The sequence below is a fragment of the Hemicordylus capensis genome, chromosome 1, assembly GCF_027244095.1.
Source record: "Hemicordylus capensis ecotype Gifberg chromosome 1, rHemCap1.1.pri, whole genome shotgun sequence".
Taxonomy (NCBI): Eukaryota; Metazoa; Chordata; class Lepidosauria; order Squamata; family Cordylidae; genus Hemicordylus; species Hemicordylus capensis.
This window is the reverse complement of record NC_069657.1, coordinates 187,481,213-187,499,528: the sequence shown is the minus strand read 5'-3', so window position 1 is coordinate 187,499,528 and position 18,316 is coordinate 187,481,213. Positions and strand designations below refer to the sequence as shown.

Here is an 18,316-nt window from a genome sequence, read left to right as displayed (position 1 = left end):
TGCCACTAAAACAATAAAGGAGAAGCGGAGACCGGGGGAGGGCAGAGGCAGCAGCAGCGGAACCAGCCCTGCCACTAAAACAATAAAGGAGAAGCGGAGACCGGGGGAGGGCAGAGGCGGCAGTGGCGGAACCAGCCCTGCCACTAAAACAATTAAGGAGAAGCGGAGACCGGGGGAGGGCAGAGGCGGCAGCGGCGGAACCAGCCCAGCCGCAAAAAAGCCGCGGGGAGAGGAGAGGCGGAGGCGGGTCTTGCCTGGCCGGCGAAAAAAAGAAGGGAGAGGAAGAAGCCGGGCGAGGTGGTGGCAGAGCTGCCGCGGCCATGGCCGCGGACGTACGTGGTGAGGAGGCGGCGGGGGAAGCAGAAAAGGGGAGGCCGACGGTGGCGGGGGGCCCTTGCCTGGCCGGGGAGACCGGCCGTGGCATGGAGGCTGACGGCGGCAGGAGGGGGAATGGTGGTGCGGGGCCTGGAGCGCACAACTCCCCTAGCGCCCGTTATTTTAAGGGGCCTGAAATAACTAGTCAATAATACAACTGTATAAAGCTTTTAAAAACTTGTTTTTAAATTATTCTGACTATTTAATTGTTGTTTTACGATGTTCTTAATTGTTAATTATTGTTTTTATGCTTTATAATTTTTGTTTTATTTGTTAACTGATTTTAATGGTGTTTTAATGTAAACCGCCCTGAGCCTTTTGGAAGGGCGGTATAAAAGTTTTAATAATAAAAAAGAAAGAAAGAAAGAAAAAGAAAGCAACACATAATGATTTAAAAGCAGCAGTAGGTGCAAAATATACCAATTGTTAAATGAACCAGATCTTCATACCCACTGGAATAAAACTGTTTGTGATGACTACCTGTGTGTGGGCAACAGAGGCCAGGCATTTTGGGCTCCACAACTGAAAAGAAACTATATTGTACCCACCAGCCACACATTAGTCAACAGGCATACTGAGAGTACACTGGATGTAGAACAAAGTTCCTGGGCAGGTTCATATGGGAGGAGGCAATTCCTGAGACATTCTGGCCCCATGCCATTTAGGACTTTTAAGGTCAAAGCTGACACCTTGAATTGAGCCCTGAAACACATTGGCAAACAGTGCAGTAGTAGTTTACTGGCTGCGGACTTTTTGTGAAGGTTGCACTGGTTTTTAACAGGGAAGGATCGGAATATATTTTCATAGAACTCCTTCAGTAAGTTGGTTTAGAATTGCTATTTGCCACAGGGATGGGTATTTCTGCAGTGACTTCCTCCTAATGGGGTTGTAGCTGAAGTTCTTCTCCAAGTACAAGATTCTTCTATGCAGTTATCAGGGAGACAATTTCTGTGGGTCCTCTCAATTTCTGCAAGATTGCACAGAGGGCTGCAGATTGTGCCACATGCCAACCTGTTCTGGAGGGTTTCCCAACCCACGGGAGCAGATGTGTGGACACAACGGTAGGGGGGCAGGTAGATTGGTGCAAACTGCTGCTCTCTCCCATGTGAATTGAGTGTTTCCTGATTGTTTTAGACAATTTAGAATACAACCCAACCCATTGTCTGTCAGAACTAACTGCATAAGACGATGCCAACATGTATTAAGTTTCCCCAAGCACATCTAGGTCAATGATATTTGCTGGTAGGAGCAAGAAAATATACTTTGTGATGGTCCCGGTCCCATGGTTTTTAATAACGGGGGCAGATTTTACCAAGGCAGCACTGCTCTGTGTAGCAAAACCTAGACCAGCTCATTGAAGTTTAACATTTCCCTGTGTTAACATTTCCCTTCCCTTTCATTAGATTGCTAGACCAATGTAAAACAGGTACTGTACTTTAATTTCCAAGTATGCTGTTTCAAATATTTTAGTTTAGTTTTAGATGTTTTAAAGCAAAAATCTGTCTATGTCCCATAAAATTGTTTCATCTGCATGGCTGCCATATGCACAACTGATTGTAATTTCACTAATAAAAGTAGGATTTTTTATTTTAATCAGTAACTGTTGATTCAGATGAAGACTGCAGATTATACAGCCTTTTTTTATAGCGTTCATTGTAATGCATGTGAGGATATGTTTTTAAAGCTTTTGGCTGGGTTTCAAGCTTACAATGGATTTTCTATTCATTTTCATATTTTAAACTAGATTAGCAAGATTCAAACCTGTTTGACAGATTTAAGTCAACTTTTACCAACCCTTCTTTAATATCATTTAAATCACATTATTAATACATGTCTGAGCCAACTAACTTTTGCTGACAGTTGGAAAGATGTCAGTAACCTTTTCGCAGTTGGAAAACAGTCATGAGATATTAAACATTAAATCCACTGAAACTTTATTGGGCACATCCTACAGCCTTTAGAAAACTGAAACATTTGGCCCAATAAAACGTGGACATTTCTGTCTCATAAAAAAACTTTATGTTATTTTGGATTGGTAAATCTGAAAAGGAATAGTAATTTTCTGCTGGAGTTGTTCCATAACTTTTTAAACTAATGTACAAATAAAGTTATGTTTATCAGACATCAGCAGTTCTTTGAACAAAGATAACTTTATTTTATTGACTTGTCAAATACAATTGGATAGTTGGGAAAGAATTATTATATTTCTGCTGTCTGCAGAAACAGCAGATCACAGGCAAAACTGTTCCTGGATTGTGCCACTTCATTGTGTAGGTGGGGAACTGTGTGAGATAATGCTCCTTCATATAAAACATTTTGTGTCCATAGAAAACTAGACATTATGGCTGTAACATAGTCTTTTCTGTGGCATAGTTTTCTGTGCCAGTTTTCTAAGTGTATAGGGCTTTTTTCCCTTTTGGTGAGGAAATATTCAAACATATGGGCTTTTCACAACTGCAGTGGTTCCGTTCAGGAGCAGTCTTGCCACATTGTCTATTAGATTTGTATCCTCCCCTTCTTTCAAGGAACTTATGGCAGTATACATAGTGCACCTAATTTTTCTTCACAACAGCCCTGTGAGGTAGGTTAGACTAGGTTAAGAGACAATAACTGAACTGGCCCATATTGCCCAGGAAAGCTTTGTGGCTCATAGGGATTTGAACCCAAACTTCCTTGGTCTAATCCAAACACTGTAACCATTATAGTACCACTGGCTCTATATCTATCAAGTGTAAAGCTGCTTCTTTGTGCTCAGTGAAGTGTAGGCTATGCTTTGGATATAAGCCAATGCTTATTTAAAAAAAATTAGCACATCTTATCACTATTCAAGTTTTATAAGATAATCAGAGCATTAGAAAACTGCTGGCCTTATCCTAGTTCCCACGTGTACTAAAGAGCATATGAAGCAGGCCTTGCTGCACAGCTTGTGAGCCACCAAACTGACTGCAGCCACCTGGGACGCAATAAACCTTGTTTTGCTACAGGGGGAGGCCTGCAAAAACCAGGGAAGTTGTCAAGCACTAGGTAGGACACAATATGTGGCTGGTGAGCTATGTTGGGCTTGGTGAGTCACACATTGTGTAGGTAGGTCTGGTCTAAAATGAACAGTTTCCCTCGGTGTAGTAAAATTATGAATCACTACCATATAAACTCTTCTAAGGCATGTTTGTTTGGAACGTCTGCATACTCTGCTTCAGCACTAAGCTAGAAATCCAGAATAATGACTTGTATTATTATTATTATTATTGCATTTATCTCCCGCTCTTCCTCCAAGGAGCCCAGAGCGGTGTACTACATCCTTGAGTTTCTCTTTCACAACAACCCTGTGAAGTAGGTTAGGCTGAGAGAGAAGTGACTGGCCCAGAGTCACCCAGCTAGTTTCATGGCTGAATGGGGATTTGAACTTGGGTCTCCCCGGTCCTAGTCCAGCACTCTAGCCACTACACCACGGGGGTTCCCTGTCCCATAAGTGGTTCAGACAATGCTCAGCTCAACTTATGATCATCCTTTCCAAAATGTGAGCATCTTGATGTATTAGCATTGCAGAGGTTGAATATGTGCATCCATTGCGCATTTGGTCGCTTTCAAAACCTCTGGTGGCTGTGCCTCTGCTTTTTCTAGTATCATTTGTCAGCATCCCATTTTTCTCTTACTTCAAATTTCAGTAGTATGTCTGCAAAGCTATATCTTTTGCCATTAGGCATCCTGTATCTTAGGGCCAACATCGTGGATGGCTCACATCCACCCAACTAGCCTACCCGCTTTTTAGCACTGCAAGTCTGTACCTTGCAGGTGCCCCCATTGGCCAGTGACACAGGGACCTGGGGGATGCTTCCATTGGCTGACGGGAGAGGCAGGACTCCTTTCATCCTCCAAGGGTGGAAGGGAGAGTAGCTGTCACTGCTGTCATGTCACTCAGTAGCTTCTAGTGTAGCTCCTATTTTTCCCATCCACCCAAACGTGGAGTGGGGGAGTTGCCGCCAAAGGATGCAGCCGTGGCAGTAGTTCTTCTTACTTCCACCCTCGTAAGATGAGAGGAAAAAGAGCTGCCACGAAAGGGCTGTGGCTGGAACTCTTATTTTCACTGCCTGAGGGTGAGAGGGGGAAGAGCTGCCTAATAAGCTGTGAGGTAGACATGGAGGCCCAGTCTGTCAGTAGGGTAGGAGCTTAGCCCAATATCTTGCTCCAGGGTCCAGCACAACCTGGTTCTGGCCCTGCCAGAAGCAAGGTGGTTTTTCTACATTAATTAATGTTTCAATCCGTGATAACTATTTTGGGCATAATCTGCTGCAAAGTTCTCCTGCATGGGCGTATACTCTGAACTTGGTAGATTGTATTCTTACCAACTTTAATAGTTAAAACATGATGGTATTTTGGCCACTCCTGCCAGGGAGATCTAGATTGCAGTTTACAACATTTTTAGAAATATGCAATTACTTTTCCACCTTGCTTTTGTCATTGCAAGCACATAGGTCTAGTCTGTGCTAGTCACAGATCAGAAAAAGTAAATAGAAGTACAAGGTGAGCACTGTAACAAATAAATCCAGAATAAGTATTCACTAATGACAGCAAGAGGCTCAGTGGTATGTAATATGAGCTCCCACTCTCCATTATAATCAATGACATATGCTAGGAACGCTGACATACTTCTTGGGCCATACGTTTAAAACCTGTAAGCGGCATGAAATAAAATTGCATGGTTGTCATTTAGCTCTTATGTTTCAGCCTTTTTCTCTTATACGTTATTTATCTAGCTCTCCCCTTCATCTCTTGCCCACTTTACTAGACAGCCAGTATAGTACTGTAGTACATGGCCAAGTTTGACATCATCACCACTCCAAGAACTGGCTCTTAGGGAAGCAAAAACAAACATTGTCCATCCTGGCAGCTGAGAGCAGAGCGGGTGCCAAATTCCCAACCCCTATTGGCTAGAGAAGCTGACTTCCCATACTTAATTCCCAGTTCTGATTTTGAGAGAAATGTTATGTATAATCTGTTCCATATTAGCCGAAGCCCCAGCATTAATAACATTTTGGCGTTATGTTTTTCCAGATCTCATGTGAGAGATGCACTTAGGTACACCCTAACAAATCAAAGGTCTTGTATCAAAAAGTGTGCCTCAGAAAAGGAGGAAACCCTGTTGGATTGTTTGGTAACAGGAATTCATAGAAGAAATGAGCAAAGAATTTATGAGGAATGAATGCAATGACACTTGTTTTGTGAAATTGCTGTTTCAAAAAAGGTAAAAGTACTATTCAGGAAAAAGAGTGGAGCTGTGCCCAGAAAGTGGGGACAACTCAAATCTTCTCACATCAATAATTGGATGGTTCGGACAATTTTTAATGAGGTCCATGATTACTCATGTAAAAATGGAGACTTAAACAGAAACAGCAGGTGGCAGATCTCAGCATATGATGTAGATTCTGCCACCCACTAGTATGATTATAAGTTCCAGATCACACACAAAATGCTAGCCTGGGCCCACCCTTACGATTGGAAGAAGTTAATTGTGCGTAACTTCTGTAGCTGTGTATCCTGCTCCTATTGAAAGCATACGCTTCTTATTTTCTCCAGATTTTGAAGTAATTGTGTTGCTATTTTAACTGTTGTTTTATTATTTTAATATTTAAATGATTTTTTAAAATTATGATTTGTAAACTGCTCTAGAAACACCATTGAAGAATGGTATAACAATCTCGTAATAAATAATACTAAATAACTTTTCCTGTCCATCTCCCAGATGGTATGCAATGGATCGATTTGGAGGCAAATCAGACCCTGTAAACCTGTTACTTGCTTGTTTCTGCATTTTTACCTACATTTGATCTGTTCTTGAAAGACTTTCTCTTGTATCAGGGTTGGTGCTTCCTAGTAGGAAGGAAGCACCAGTAATAAGAAGCACCTATTATTTTTCTTAATAGCCCAGTATATTACTCACAATATTGTATCCCTTCTCTGGATTCTGTTGGGATTAATCTTAATTTTCCTTTGAAGAGCCTATGCCTGTATATTCCTGTTTAGCTATAATGGCTAATCGGTCACTGGTAGATCATCTGTCCCTATATTGTCCTCTGTGCTCATAGAACTATAATTTTGAAGACCAGATGGTGTCTCTTCCATGTCCAATTTCTTAGCTTCCCAGAGTGTTCTGTTTGGCCGCTGGTGGAAATAGATGTGGGTCTACATGTGGGTTTGGCTCAGCATGGCATATATTTAGGTCAGCTCATCATTTTCTCTTTTCCAGTGTTCCCTCAACTCCAGACAGGCTGACGACTAGATGCTGGAGTTCCTGTAACACCATATTTGCCATAATAGATTTACATTAGAACAGCCCTACTGGGTCAGGCCCAAGACCCATCTAGTCTAGCATAATGTTTCGCACAGTGGCCCATCAGATATCTCCCAGAAGCCCACAGGCAAGAGGTGAGGGCATGCCTTCTCTACTGCTGTTGCTCTCCTGCAACTGTTATTCAGAGGCATCCTGCTTCTGAGGCTGGAAGTTGCCTAAAGCCCTCAAACTAGTTGCCAGTGATAGACCTGTTCTCCATGAATTTATCTAAACCCCTCTTAAAGCCATCCAGATTGGTGGCTGTCAACACATCTTGAGGCAAAGAATTCCATAAGTTGATTATGCGTTGTGTGAAAAAGTACTTCCTTTTGTCAGTTCCAAACTTCTTGGTCATCAGTTTCATGAGATGACCCCTGGTTCTAGGGTTATGCGAGAGGGAGAAAAATTTATTTCTATCCACTTTCTCCACACCATGTATTATTTTATAGACCTCTATCATGTCTCCCCTCAGTCATTTTTTTTCTAAATCAAAAAGCCCCAGGTGTTGTAGCCCTGCCTCATAAGGAAGCTGTTCTAGGCCCCTGATCATCTTGGTTGCCCTCTTCTGCACCTTTTCTAGTTCTACAATACCCTTCTTAAGTTATGGTAACCAGAACTGCATGCAGTACTCCAAATGTGGCTGGGCTATAGTTTTGTATAAGGGCATTATGATATTAGCAGTTTTATTTTCAGTTCCCTTCCTAATGATTACAAGCATGGAATTTTCCCTTTTCACAGCTGCCACACATTGAGTTGACACTTTCTTCATGCTGTCCACCATGACCCCAAGATTCTTCTCCTGATTAGTCACCAACAGCTCAGATCCCATCAGCATATATGTGAAGTTGGGGTTTATACTTGCCAACATTGAACCACATTTGCCATTTTGTTGACCATTCCCCCAGTTTGGAGAGATCTTTTTGGAGCTCCTTGCAATCTCTTTTGGATTTCACTACCCGGAAGAGTTTGGTATCATCTGTAAATTTGGCCACGTTGCTGCTTACCCCAACATCTAGATCATTTATGGATAGATTAAAAAGCACTTGTCCCAGTAAGGATCCCTCGGGGACCTTCCTTCCCTCCATTTAGAGAAGTGTCCATTTATACCCATCCTCTGTTTCCGGTCCTTCTACCAGTTACCAATCCACATATGAACTTGTCCCCTTATCCCATGACTACTAGGTTTTCTCAAGAGTCTTTGATATGGAACTTTGTCAAAAGCTTTTTGAAAGTCCAGCTATACTATGTCAACTGGGTCACCTTTATTCACACACCTGTTGATATTCTCAAAGAACTCCAAAAGTTTGGTGAGACAAGATTTGCCTTTGCAGAAGCCATTCTGGTTGTCCTTGCAGGGCCTGTTCTTCTACATGCTTAACAATTTTAACCTTGAAAGTAATATTAATTTGTTGGAATATTTTGCTCCTGTTACATCCTGCTAATAGTAGTTTGGATGGATTTTATGATAATATAACAAATTATTTTAACTTATGTACTTAATACTGTATCTTATAAAGTACAGCCAGCTATCCAGTGTTGATCATTGCGTGTCAATCTGTCTTGTGTCCTTGTGGACATATGATAAAGCCAGTTCAATCAATAGGTGAATAGCCAAACATTTATACTAAGATATTTGGACCTTTTCTCTACTGTAGTCTGAACTTCAAAAAAGGGTTTGCAAATGGTGTGGGCTGTGAAGTAATTAATAATCCATTTCCCACCTAATTTTCTATGAAAAGGAAGATCACAAGATTCTTGCGCAAACAGAAGTATCACAAGATTTTTGTATAAATAACCTGCAGTTAAGAGTCCCCAGTTGAAGTTTTGTTTTGTTTTCATTAATAGAATCATCATATTCTTCAGGAGACTGTGAAAAGAGGGAAGGGACAAAATAAATCTTTGGTCTCATATTGTTCTAAGCTGGACATTTCTCCAAGTATTACTTTCCAAGGAAACAATAATAATAGCTGACAGAGCTGCAGATAGAGGAGAGCCCCTTTGCTAAGCATGGTCCCCTTTGTACCCTTTGCTAAGCAGGGTCCACCCTGGTTTGCATTTGAATGGGTGACTACATGTGAGCACTTAAGATATTCCCCTTAGGGGATGGGGCCATTCTGCAAAGAACAACTGCATGCTTGCATGCAGAAGGTTCTAAGTTCCCTTCCTGGTGTCTCCAGATAGGGCTGAGTCTCCTGCCTGTAACCTTGAAGAAGTGGACCAATGTGGTCTGACTCGGTAGAAGGCAGCTTCCTATGTCTTCTATGTAAACCTTGGAGGTATCATGAAATAAAAAATGGATGTTCAGCTATGGCTAATTGATTTCCCCTTTGAACACGAATAAGATTGAAATTATCTGGATTGTCTTGCTTTGTTTTTAGGAATCTGAATTAAAGAAAGGACTACTCCCACCAAGAAGTGCAAGAATGGGGAAAAACTAGTTCATGGGGTCAAGACAAAATACATGTATTGAACTACAACATGCAATGTGTACATAGTTTGAGCTATGCTCTTCTTCAGGGATACATGTAAATAAAATGCATCTTTCTAAATAAAATAGGACAACAAAATTAAAGCATGTTCATATATTGCTTAAAAAGTACTGATAAAATATAATGTACTATCTCCTTATTAATAGATGTCTTTTATTTATTTATTTATCTAACTAACTAACTAACACATTTTTATACCATCCAAAATGTAAGTTCTCTGGGTGGTTTACAACAAAACTATTTAAACAACCAATAAAAAGATTAAAACATTTCAACAATTAAAATTTAAAATGTTAAAACTATTAAAACACAATGAAAACAATATCTAATTAAAAGCTTGGATGAACAAATGTGTCTTGACTGCCCTTTTAAAAGTTGTAAGAGATGGAGAGGCTCTTATTTCAGCAGGGAGTGTTCCAAAGCCTTGGGGGAGCAATGGAGAAGGCCCGTCCCTGAGTAGCCACCAGATGAGCTGGTGGCAACTGCAGACGATCCTCTCCAGATGATCTCAATGAGCAGTTTGGTTTATAGCAAAGAAGATGTTCTCTTAAATACCCAGGGCCCAAGCTGTTTAGGGCTTTATAGGTTATAACTAAAACCTTGTACTTTGCCCAGAAACATATTGGCAGCCAGTGTAGATATTTTAAGATAGGAGTGATATGGTATCTCCGAGATGACCCAGAGACCAACTTGGCTGAAACATTCTGGACTAACTGCTGTTTCCAGACTATGTACAAAGACAGCCCCACATGGAGCGCATTGCAATAGTCAAGTCTGGAGGTGACCAGCAGATGTACTACTGTTCTGAGGTCATTTATGTCAAGAAACGGACGCAGCTGGCGTATCAGCCAAAGTATATAAAAGGCACCTCTGGCCACTGCCTTAACCTGGAACACCAAGGAGAGTTTTGTGTCCAGAAGCACCCCCAGACTGCGTACCTGTTCCTTCTGGGGAAGTGTGACCCCATCCAGAACAGGCAGATCAAAATCATCTCCCGAGTTCCAACCCTGCACAATAAGTACTTCCATCTTATCTGGATTCAGTCTCAGCCTGTTACCTCTCATCCAGCCCGTCACTGCTTCCAGGCAGGCATTTAGGAAGGTTATGCCTTCTCCTGATGATGTTGACATGGAGAAAAAGATTTGAGTGACATCAGCATACTGATAACACCCTGCACCAAATCTCCTGATGATCTCTCTCAGCAGTTTCATGTAGATGTTAAACAACATCGGAGACAATGTGGAGTCCTGAGGGACACCATACCAAAGTTCAGTTTTTGAAGAACAACAGTCCCCGAGAGAGATATGGAATCTACCTGAGAGGTAAGAGTGGAACCACTACAAAGCAGTGTCTTCCACTCCCAACCCCCTCAGATGCTCCAGAAGGATACTATGATTGATAGTATCAAAAGCCTCCGAGAGGTCCAAAAGGACCCACAGAGTCACACTTCCTCTATCAATTTCCAATTGGAGATCATCCATCAGGCTGACCAAGGCAGTCTCCACCCCATAGCCCACCCGAAATCTGGTCTGAAATGGGTCTAGATAATCAGTTTCATCCAAGACTCCCCCTCAATTACCTTGCTCAGCCACGGAAGGTTGGAGACAGGCCCATAGTTGCTCAACTCTAAGTAATCCCAGGCAGGCTTCTTCAGAAGTGGTCTAATAATTGTCTTTTTAAGGCAAGGAGGCATACTGCCCTCAGAGAAGTATTTATGATCTCTACTAGGCCTTCTACAACAACCTCCCTGCCAGATAGTATTAGCCATGTTGGGCAAGGGTCAATAGAACAGGTGGTGGTTGTAAACGTTTTGCGGATTTTAAAGAGACTGTAATGAATTGGTACTTTTAATGCAATATATACATGTGCTTTAATTTTGTTTGTCCTAGGTTCAGATACTTGTTTGTTTATACAAATATTCTCAAAATGTAAAATGCATACATTTTGGATTTTTATTTCAATAACATATTTTGTCTTGTACCAGTGTATTGTGTTTGCATTTTAAAGAATCTTCCATAACCGAATCTTTGTCTTTTAATGGTAAACTAGTGGGCCTGGGCGCAGAGCATCTGAGCCTATAGTTAGGCCCAGCCGTCCCCGCCACACCAGCATGCCCGGCTTTCTGGTTGGCCGATTGGCCACTCCACCCCCGCTGTCCCCCCGGGCCAGGCCGTCCTGCTGCTGTTGGCCAGGCTACACTGGTACCCCGCCACTTCTTCCATGCGGCCGGGCCAGGGCCCGCCACCGTTGCCTCACCCTGGCGGGCCAGGGGCAGGCATCTTGTTTCCTCATCTAATTCACACAACGGCAACTTCCTTCTCCCGAAGGGGATCTTTCTTCCCTCATGACCCCTCTCTTCACAGACCCCTGCCTACTATCCTTTTATATATAGATAGATTCCTCTCCTCTACAATCAAGAACATCTTCCGACCAGTAATAGTTGCATTCCAAGTGACCTTAAGCATCACAGGCTCCTCCTCCTTATCTGCATATGGAATCCTCACTGCCCAATCACCATGGGGCCACAGGCTCCTCCTCCCTATCTGCATACGAAATCCCCACTGCCAAGTCACCATGGTGCTTCTGCTCTCACAGGCTCCTTCTCCCTATCTGCATATGGAATCCCCACTGCCCAATCAGATGTTTCTGCTTGTGAACTCTGTCAGCCAATAGCCTCCTACCCCTCTGTCAGCCAATCGCCTCCTTTCTGCTACGTCCCCACGCATGGCCTGTCTTGGAGAATTAATTATATAGATAATATAGATGCTAGGCAATGTTGCATGTACATGTGAACACAAAGTGGGCATGCTATTCAGTGACACATGGCAGTTTTTAAAAAAGTGAAATAAAACTAAGCAATCACAATGCAGAGGTGTACACTCTCAACACATCTTCTGTATTTTCCACATACTTTCTGTAAAATGTTGAGCATGACCTTGGTGGAACATAAATCCTAAGATATCTCTATCAGCAGCCACACCCTGAGAAGACAACTATAGTTCCAATGAGAAAATGGCCACCTTCTTTTTAATCCATAGAACAACTGTCGAGCACACCAACCCTTCATCATATAAAATCTTATCGTCTCTCTAATTGTCATGTTTATTAGTGCTTTGATCCATTTGAAACCTTCCATTAGACTTGAAGTCATGTGGTACCGACAGAAGCGTCAAAATCCTGACAGCCACTTTTAAACAACTAGATTTTGTCATGCTAAAATTTATTACCTAGAGAATCTTACAGCTAGCAGCTAACACTTCAGTTCCTATCCATTAATTTCGGAGACCTCATCGTCAGCTTTTCTTTATAGAAACAACTAGAAATGAAAAGCAGAAAATTCTCCTTAGTGATATTCTAGTTGCCTGTACTTTCACTATTAGTTTTAAAACATTAATTGCTGTTTATATTTGGAAACAGAAATGTATATAATCTAATACATATATATTTTATAACAGGCACATTGGCTAATAAACCCTTTCTATTCCATGCATCCTAAGTATTGTTTCTTTGTCAAACAAGTTGTCAGTTTTATCTAAGAAGCATTCTGTAATGTAATGTATACTGTAATTTGCGACCAAAATAATGTTAATAGTCTTTTTTTTTTTAGCAATATGTTCTTAGTAGTTTTAAACCATGTAATCTCGAGTTTATATTTTTACCATATCTTGCAGCTCAAACTGGCCAAAAAAACTGCATAATATTCAAGCATAATTTACAGATAATTTCAGAAAATACAGGATAACTCTTAGGATGGCAGAAGAAGAAAGGCAACTTTTAAATGTTGACATAACAAAATGTTACCCCTCTCCCACTATTATTCAATTAATCTTGCTTTTGTAATGTATAATTTACAGTGCAATCCTTTATACGTTTGTTCAAAAATAGGTTCCATTTTGGTCAGTTGAACTTCATGGTAAGTGTATTTATGATTGCATGACTGGTTCGGTGTATTTGATCAAGCCTCTGCCAAAAGGTTTTCACCATCATAATAGCTGTTGTCACAGTAGCCCTCTTTAGACAGTATGAGTGCTACAGGTGCTCACACTTACAACTGCAAAAGTGAGGAGGATGTCCCGCTGCCCTACTGTCGCTCACCTCTTCCTGCTGGGTGCACATGCTTATGGCACCATTTGTCTCAGCATACATGCGGGGAGAGAATCACCAAGGATGTCTAACACGGACATTTTGAATTTCAGAAGAGGAAACTTCTCCAAAATGAGGAGTATGGTGAAAAAAAAGCTGAGGGGGGAAATCAGGAGAGTCACTTCGCTCCAGAGTGCATGGGGTTTACTCAAAACCACAATACTAGAAACCCAGTTAGATTGTATACCCAAAAGGAGCAAAGGTACCACTAAGTCCAGGAGGATGCCAGCATGGCTAACGGGTACCGTCAAGGAAGCCATAAAAGGGAAGAAGACTTCCTTCCGAAATTGGAAGGCCTGTCCAAACGAAGAGAACGAAAAGGAACACAAACTCTGGCAAAAGAAATGCAAGGTGACAATAAGGGAGGCAAAAAGAGAGTTTGAGGAACATTTAGCCAAAAGTATCAAGGGGAATAACAAAAACTTCTTTAAGTACATCAGAAGCAGGAAACCTGCCAGGGAGGCAGTTGGGCCATTAGACAATGAGGGAGTGAAAGGGATTATTAAGGAGGATATGGAGGTTGCAGAGAAACTGAATGAGTTCTTTGCATCTGTCTTCACGGCAGAGGATACTGAGCATATACCTGTTCCTGAACCAGGCTTTTTAGGGATGGAGGCTAGAGAGCTGAGTCAGATAAAAGTGACAAGGGATGATGTTCTAAACTGTCTGGAAAAACTGAAAGCTAACAAATCACCAGGGCCGGATGGCATCCATCCAAGAGTCCTCAAAGAACTCAAATGTGAAATTGCCGACCTTCTTGCTAAAATATTTAACTTATCCCTGAAATCGGGCTTTGTACCAGAGGACTGGAGAGTGGCAAATGTAACACCGATTTTCAAAAAGGGATCCAGGGGAGATCCGGGAAATTACAGGCCAGTTAGCCTAACATCCGTTCCAGGCAAATTGATGGAAAGCCTCCTCAAGGATAAAATTGTAAAGCACCTAGAAGAACAGGCCCTGCTCGGAGTGAGCCAGCATGGCTTCCGCAAAGGTAAATCTTGCCTCACCAACCTTTTGGACTTCTTTGAGAGTGTCAACAAGTGTGTGGATCAAGGTGATCCAGTTGACATAGTCTACCTGGACTTCCAAAAAGCTTTTGACAAAGTTCCTCATCAAAGGCTCCTGAGGAAACTTAGCTGTCATGGGATAAAGGGACAAGTACATGTGTGGATTGCTAACTGGTTGAAAGACAGGAAACAGAGGGTAGGTATAAATGGAGAGTTTTCACAATGGAGGGAAGTAAGAAGTGGGGTCCCCCAGGGATCTGTACTGGGACCGGTGCTTTTTAATGTATTCATAAATGATGTAGAAGCAGGGGTAAGCAGCAACGTGGCCAAATTTGCAGATGATACCAAACTCTTCCGGGTAGTGAAATCTCAAATGGATTGTGAGCAGCTCCAAAAGGATCTCTCCAACCTGGGGAAGTGGGCGACAAAATGGCAAATGCAGTTCAATGTTAGCAAGTGTAAAGTGATGCACATTGGGACGAAAACCCCCAACTTCAAGTATATGCTGATGGGATCTGAGCTGTCGGTGACGGACCAGGAGAGGGATCTTGGGGTTGTGGTTGACAGCTCGTTGAAAGTGTCGACTCAATGTGCGGCAGCTGTGAAAAAGGCAAATTCCATGCTAGGGATCATTAGGAAGGGGATTGAAAATAAAACGGCTAACATTATAATGCCCTTATACAAAACTATGGTGCGACCACACTTGGAGTACTGCGTACAGTTCTGGTCACCACATCTTAAAAAGGACATTGTTGAACTGGAGAAGGTACAGAAAAGGGCAACCAAGATGATCAGGGGACTAGAGCACCTTTCCTATGAGGCAAGACTACAACACCTGGGGCTTTTTAGTTTAGAAAAAATACGACTGCGGGGAGACATGATAGAGGTCTATAAAATCATGCATGGTGTGGAGAAAGTGGAGAGATAGAAATTCTTTTCCCTCTCACACAACACTAGAACCAGGGGTCACTCCATGAAATTGATTGCCAGGAGGTCTAGGACCAACAAACGGAAGTACTTTTTCACACAACGCGTGATCCACTTGTGGAACTCTCTGCCACAGGATGTGGTGACGGCCAACAGCCTGGATGGCTTTAAGAGGGGTTTGGATGACTTCATGGAGCAGAGGTCTATCAATGGCTACTAGTCGGAGGGCTGTAGGCCATCTCCTGCCTCAAGGACAGGGTGCCTCTGAGTACCAGTTGCAGGGGAGTAATGGCAGGTGAGAGGGCATGCCCTCAACTCCTGACTGTAGGCTCCCAATGGCATCTGGTGGGCCACTGTGCGAAACAGGATGCTGGACTAGATGGGCCTTGGGCCTGATCCAGCAGGGCTGCTCTTATGTTCTTATGTTCTGAAGAGGGACGTGCTGTGTGTTCACCAGTGATTCCATGGGCTGCAACCTCCATCAATCGAGGTTACAGCTCATGGAATCACCTGTAAACACGCTTACAGTGCATCCTCTTTCAGAAAAATGGCACCGTAAGTATATTCATCAGGTGAGACAGCAAGATAGTGGAACTTGCTCCCCACTTTTGCAGTTGTGAGTGCCTGTGGAATTCATACAGTCTGAAGAGGGCTACTGTGACAACAGCGTATTATTATGGGGAAAACCTTTTGGCGGAAAGGACCCTCTGAAGAGGGCTTCTGTGCTATGTTCTTGCAGGGGTTGTGTGAGGCCTACAGGATTTGCCTGCAAGTTGTCCTGTGAGATAAGACTAGAGCCATGAGAAGAGAATGGTGATGCATGTATGTATGTATACATGCATTACATGAATATACCACATTTTTCTGACAGAAAAATTATCACGGTGGATAGCAAGAGAATACAGATATGTTAATAGGACAGTCTTTTCCTCACTCCCTCTCATGCAGAGTGGCAGGCTGCTGTGAAGTGTCCAAAAAGGATGAGGCTGGGTGGCAGCTGAGCTAGGCAGGCCAATAATAATTGCCCCAATAAAGATTGCTCCTATTATATCTATGGACTTGAAGAATAAAAGTATAATTTGACAGAAGTGGATCCTCAGTCAGGATTGGTAGGATCCATGGGAGAAAGTAGCATTCAGTATAGTGGAAACCATTGCAAGGTCTTTATAATGGGATATCAATTTCTGAATTCCTAATTGGGATTGGCAATCATTCTGTCATCTACACTCCATTTCCCTTTTCCTTAACCTCCGATATATAGGTCCTGCAGATATGTTTGGAAGTATGGTTATTAGAGACTCTGCAACCTGTATCTGCTTATATAAAACGAGAAGGTGAACTGACTTTTTTAAAAAAGTCAGTGTTTGGATCTGAACACTGAATCTCCCTGCCATTCTAATGTGATCTTCTCAGGTCCTGTTCATCTATTGGATCTCTGAGGAAGAAGAGCTCAGTGGTTGCTTTGTATACATTAGGCCCCTGGTTTGGTCCTAGGCATCTCTAGTTAAAAGGGTCTTTGATGGAAAGACTCCACCTGAGAACTTGAAGAACTGATGCCTGCTGATACTGTAAGTATCATGCTCAATAGACCAATTATCTGAATTTGATATAAAGAACAAATCAAGGGATAACAGAATAACTATGACACTACTTTAATGACTGTGGTCATGAACAGATTTTCAAGCAGGGGCATATCTAGGGTAGGGCAGGCAGGGCACCACTAGAAGGGGGGGCGCCATTTTTTTAAAATTAAAAAATGGCTGCCGAAGACAAAACGGCCACCGCGCATGCTCAAATGGCCTCTGTGAGGCCCTAGGCCATACCAGGCCTTGTTTTTAGCGGCCTTTAAAAATATTTTTTAAAAAGGCCACCGCACATGCTCAAATGGTTCCTGCGAGGCCATCACCTAGGGAAATGGTTCCCTAGAGGCCAGAGGGGAGGGGAACCTTTGTAGACCCCCCCCACAGCCTTTAAGAAGCCCCCCGAAGGAGCTACAGGTTAAAAAAAATTAATTTTTTAAAAATATAATATGTCACTGTACACATATTCAGTTTGGCACTATGTACAGAGAATCAGGGCTTGTGAATACTGAGCTGAAGCTTATGAGCTAGGATTGTATTCATTTGCTTCTTGTGATGTGAGTTAAATGTGATGTCTTAATAATATGGCTATTAATGGTGAGTTTGTCTTTGAATCAGTGTGAAATCCTTAGTATTAAGGCCCACTGGGAGTTTCTTGCTGTCTTTTTCTCATTTTAACTGTCTTTTTGAAATACTAGAATGTATTCCAAGCAGTGACACAGTTTACTCTGCATATCCTTTAATTATTTCCAGAGTATCTGGGAAAAGTCAAATTCTCCATTGATTTTTAAAACTTATGTAATAGTGATGCTACAATGCATAGTAGAGAATTAGACAGGCACTTCTGTTTAGTTTTCTAAGTACACCTCCACATAGTATTTGGGTATTTCATGAGCCCCAGCATACTAAAATTTGTAGTTTTCCAGCATTTTTTGGTCTGGCTATGTCCACTGCTAAAGAGTTTTTGAAATATTAAAAGATTAACGACCTTGATGTTTGGACAGGGGGTGCAATTTCAGTGCTTGCCCTAAGTGCTATTTTTCCTAGATACGCCTCTGTTTTCAAGTTGATATTATATATACCCACAGGCAATGAAATATCTCCTACTTTAAGGCCATTTCATTTATATCCTCTGAGTATCCCACAATGCTTTGCACGCTGAGTGCAGTGCATTGGGGGATTCCCCTGTCAGGCGGGTGCTCTAGGCTCCTGTCTCTGTGTCTCCTCTGGCTGCGTGCAGCATGATCCCAGCAGCCGAGTTAAAAGAGCCCTCGCTTAATAATAAGTTTAATAGTAAGGTTTGGCTGGGCAGGAACACCAACTTTCATGCGGATCCTGGTGCTCCACATGAGCAGCCTAGCCTGGCTAGGCTAGGAGAACATGAGAACAGCCTCATAGCGGCTTACATCCTAACGAACAACGTGTGCAGATTAGAAAGCTCTGAGGGGACATGAAAGGGATCCATAT

General features: G+C 42.3%; 1 protein-coding gene across 15 annotated transcripts in view; it reads left to right on the top strand.

The window, feature by feature from the left end:
- BAZ2B (bromodomain adjacent to zinc finger domain 2B) overlaps positions 1-18,316 on the top strand; it is a 284,396-nt gene that overhangs the window by 27,796 nt on the left and 238,284 nt on the right. Inside the window, exon 1 of one of the 15 annotated variants that reach the window (XM_053260544.1) lies at positions 16,822-16,837. The exons of the other annotated variants lie outside the window; for them this stretch is intronic. The gene's annotated coding sequence lies outside the window, so the exon portion shown is untranslated. Of the gene's footprint in view, positions 1-16,821; positions 16,838-18,316 lie in introns of those variants that run through there. 15 annotated transcript variants of the gene reach the window in all.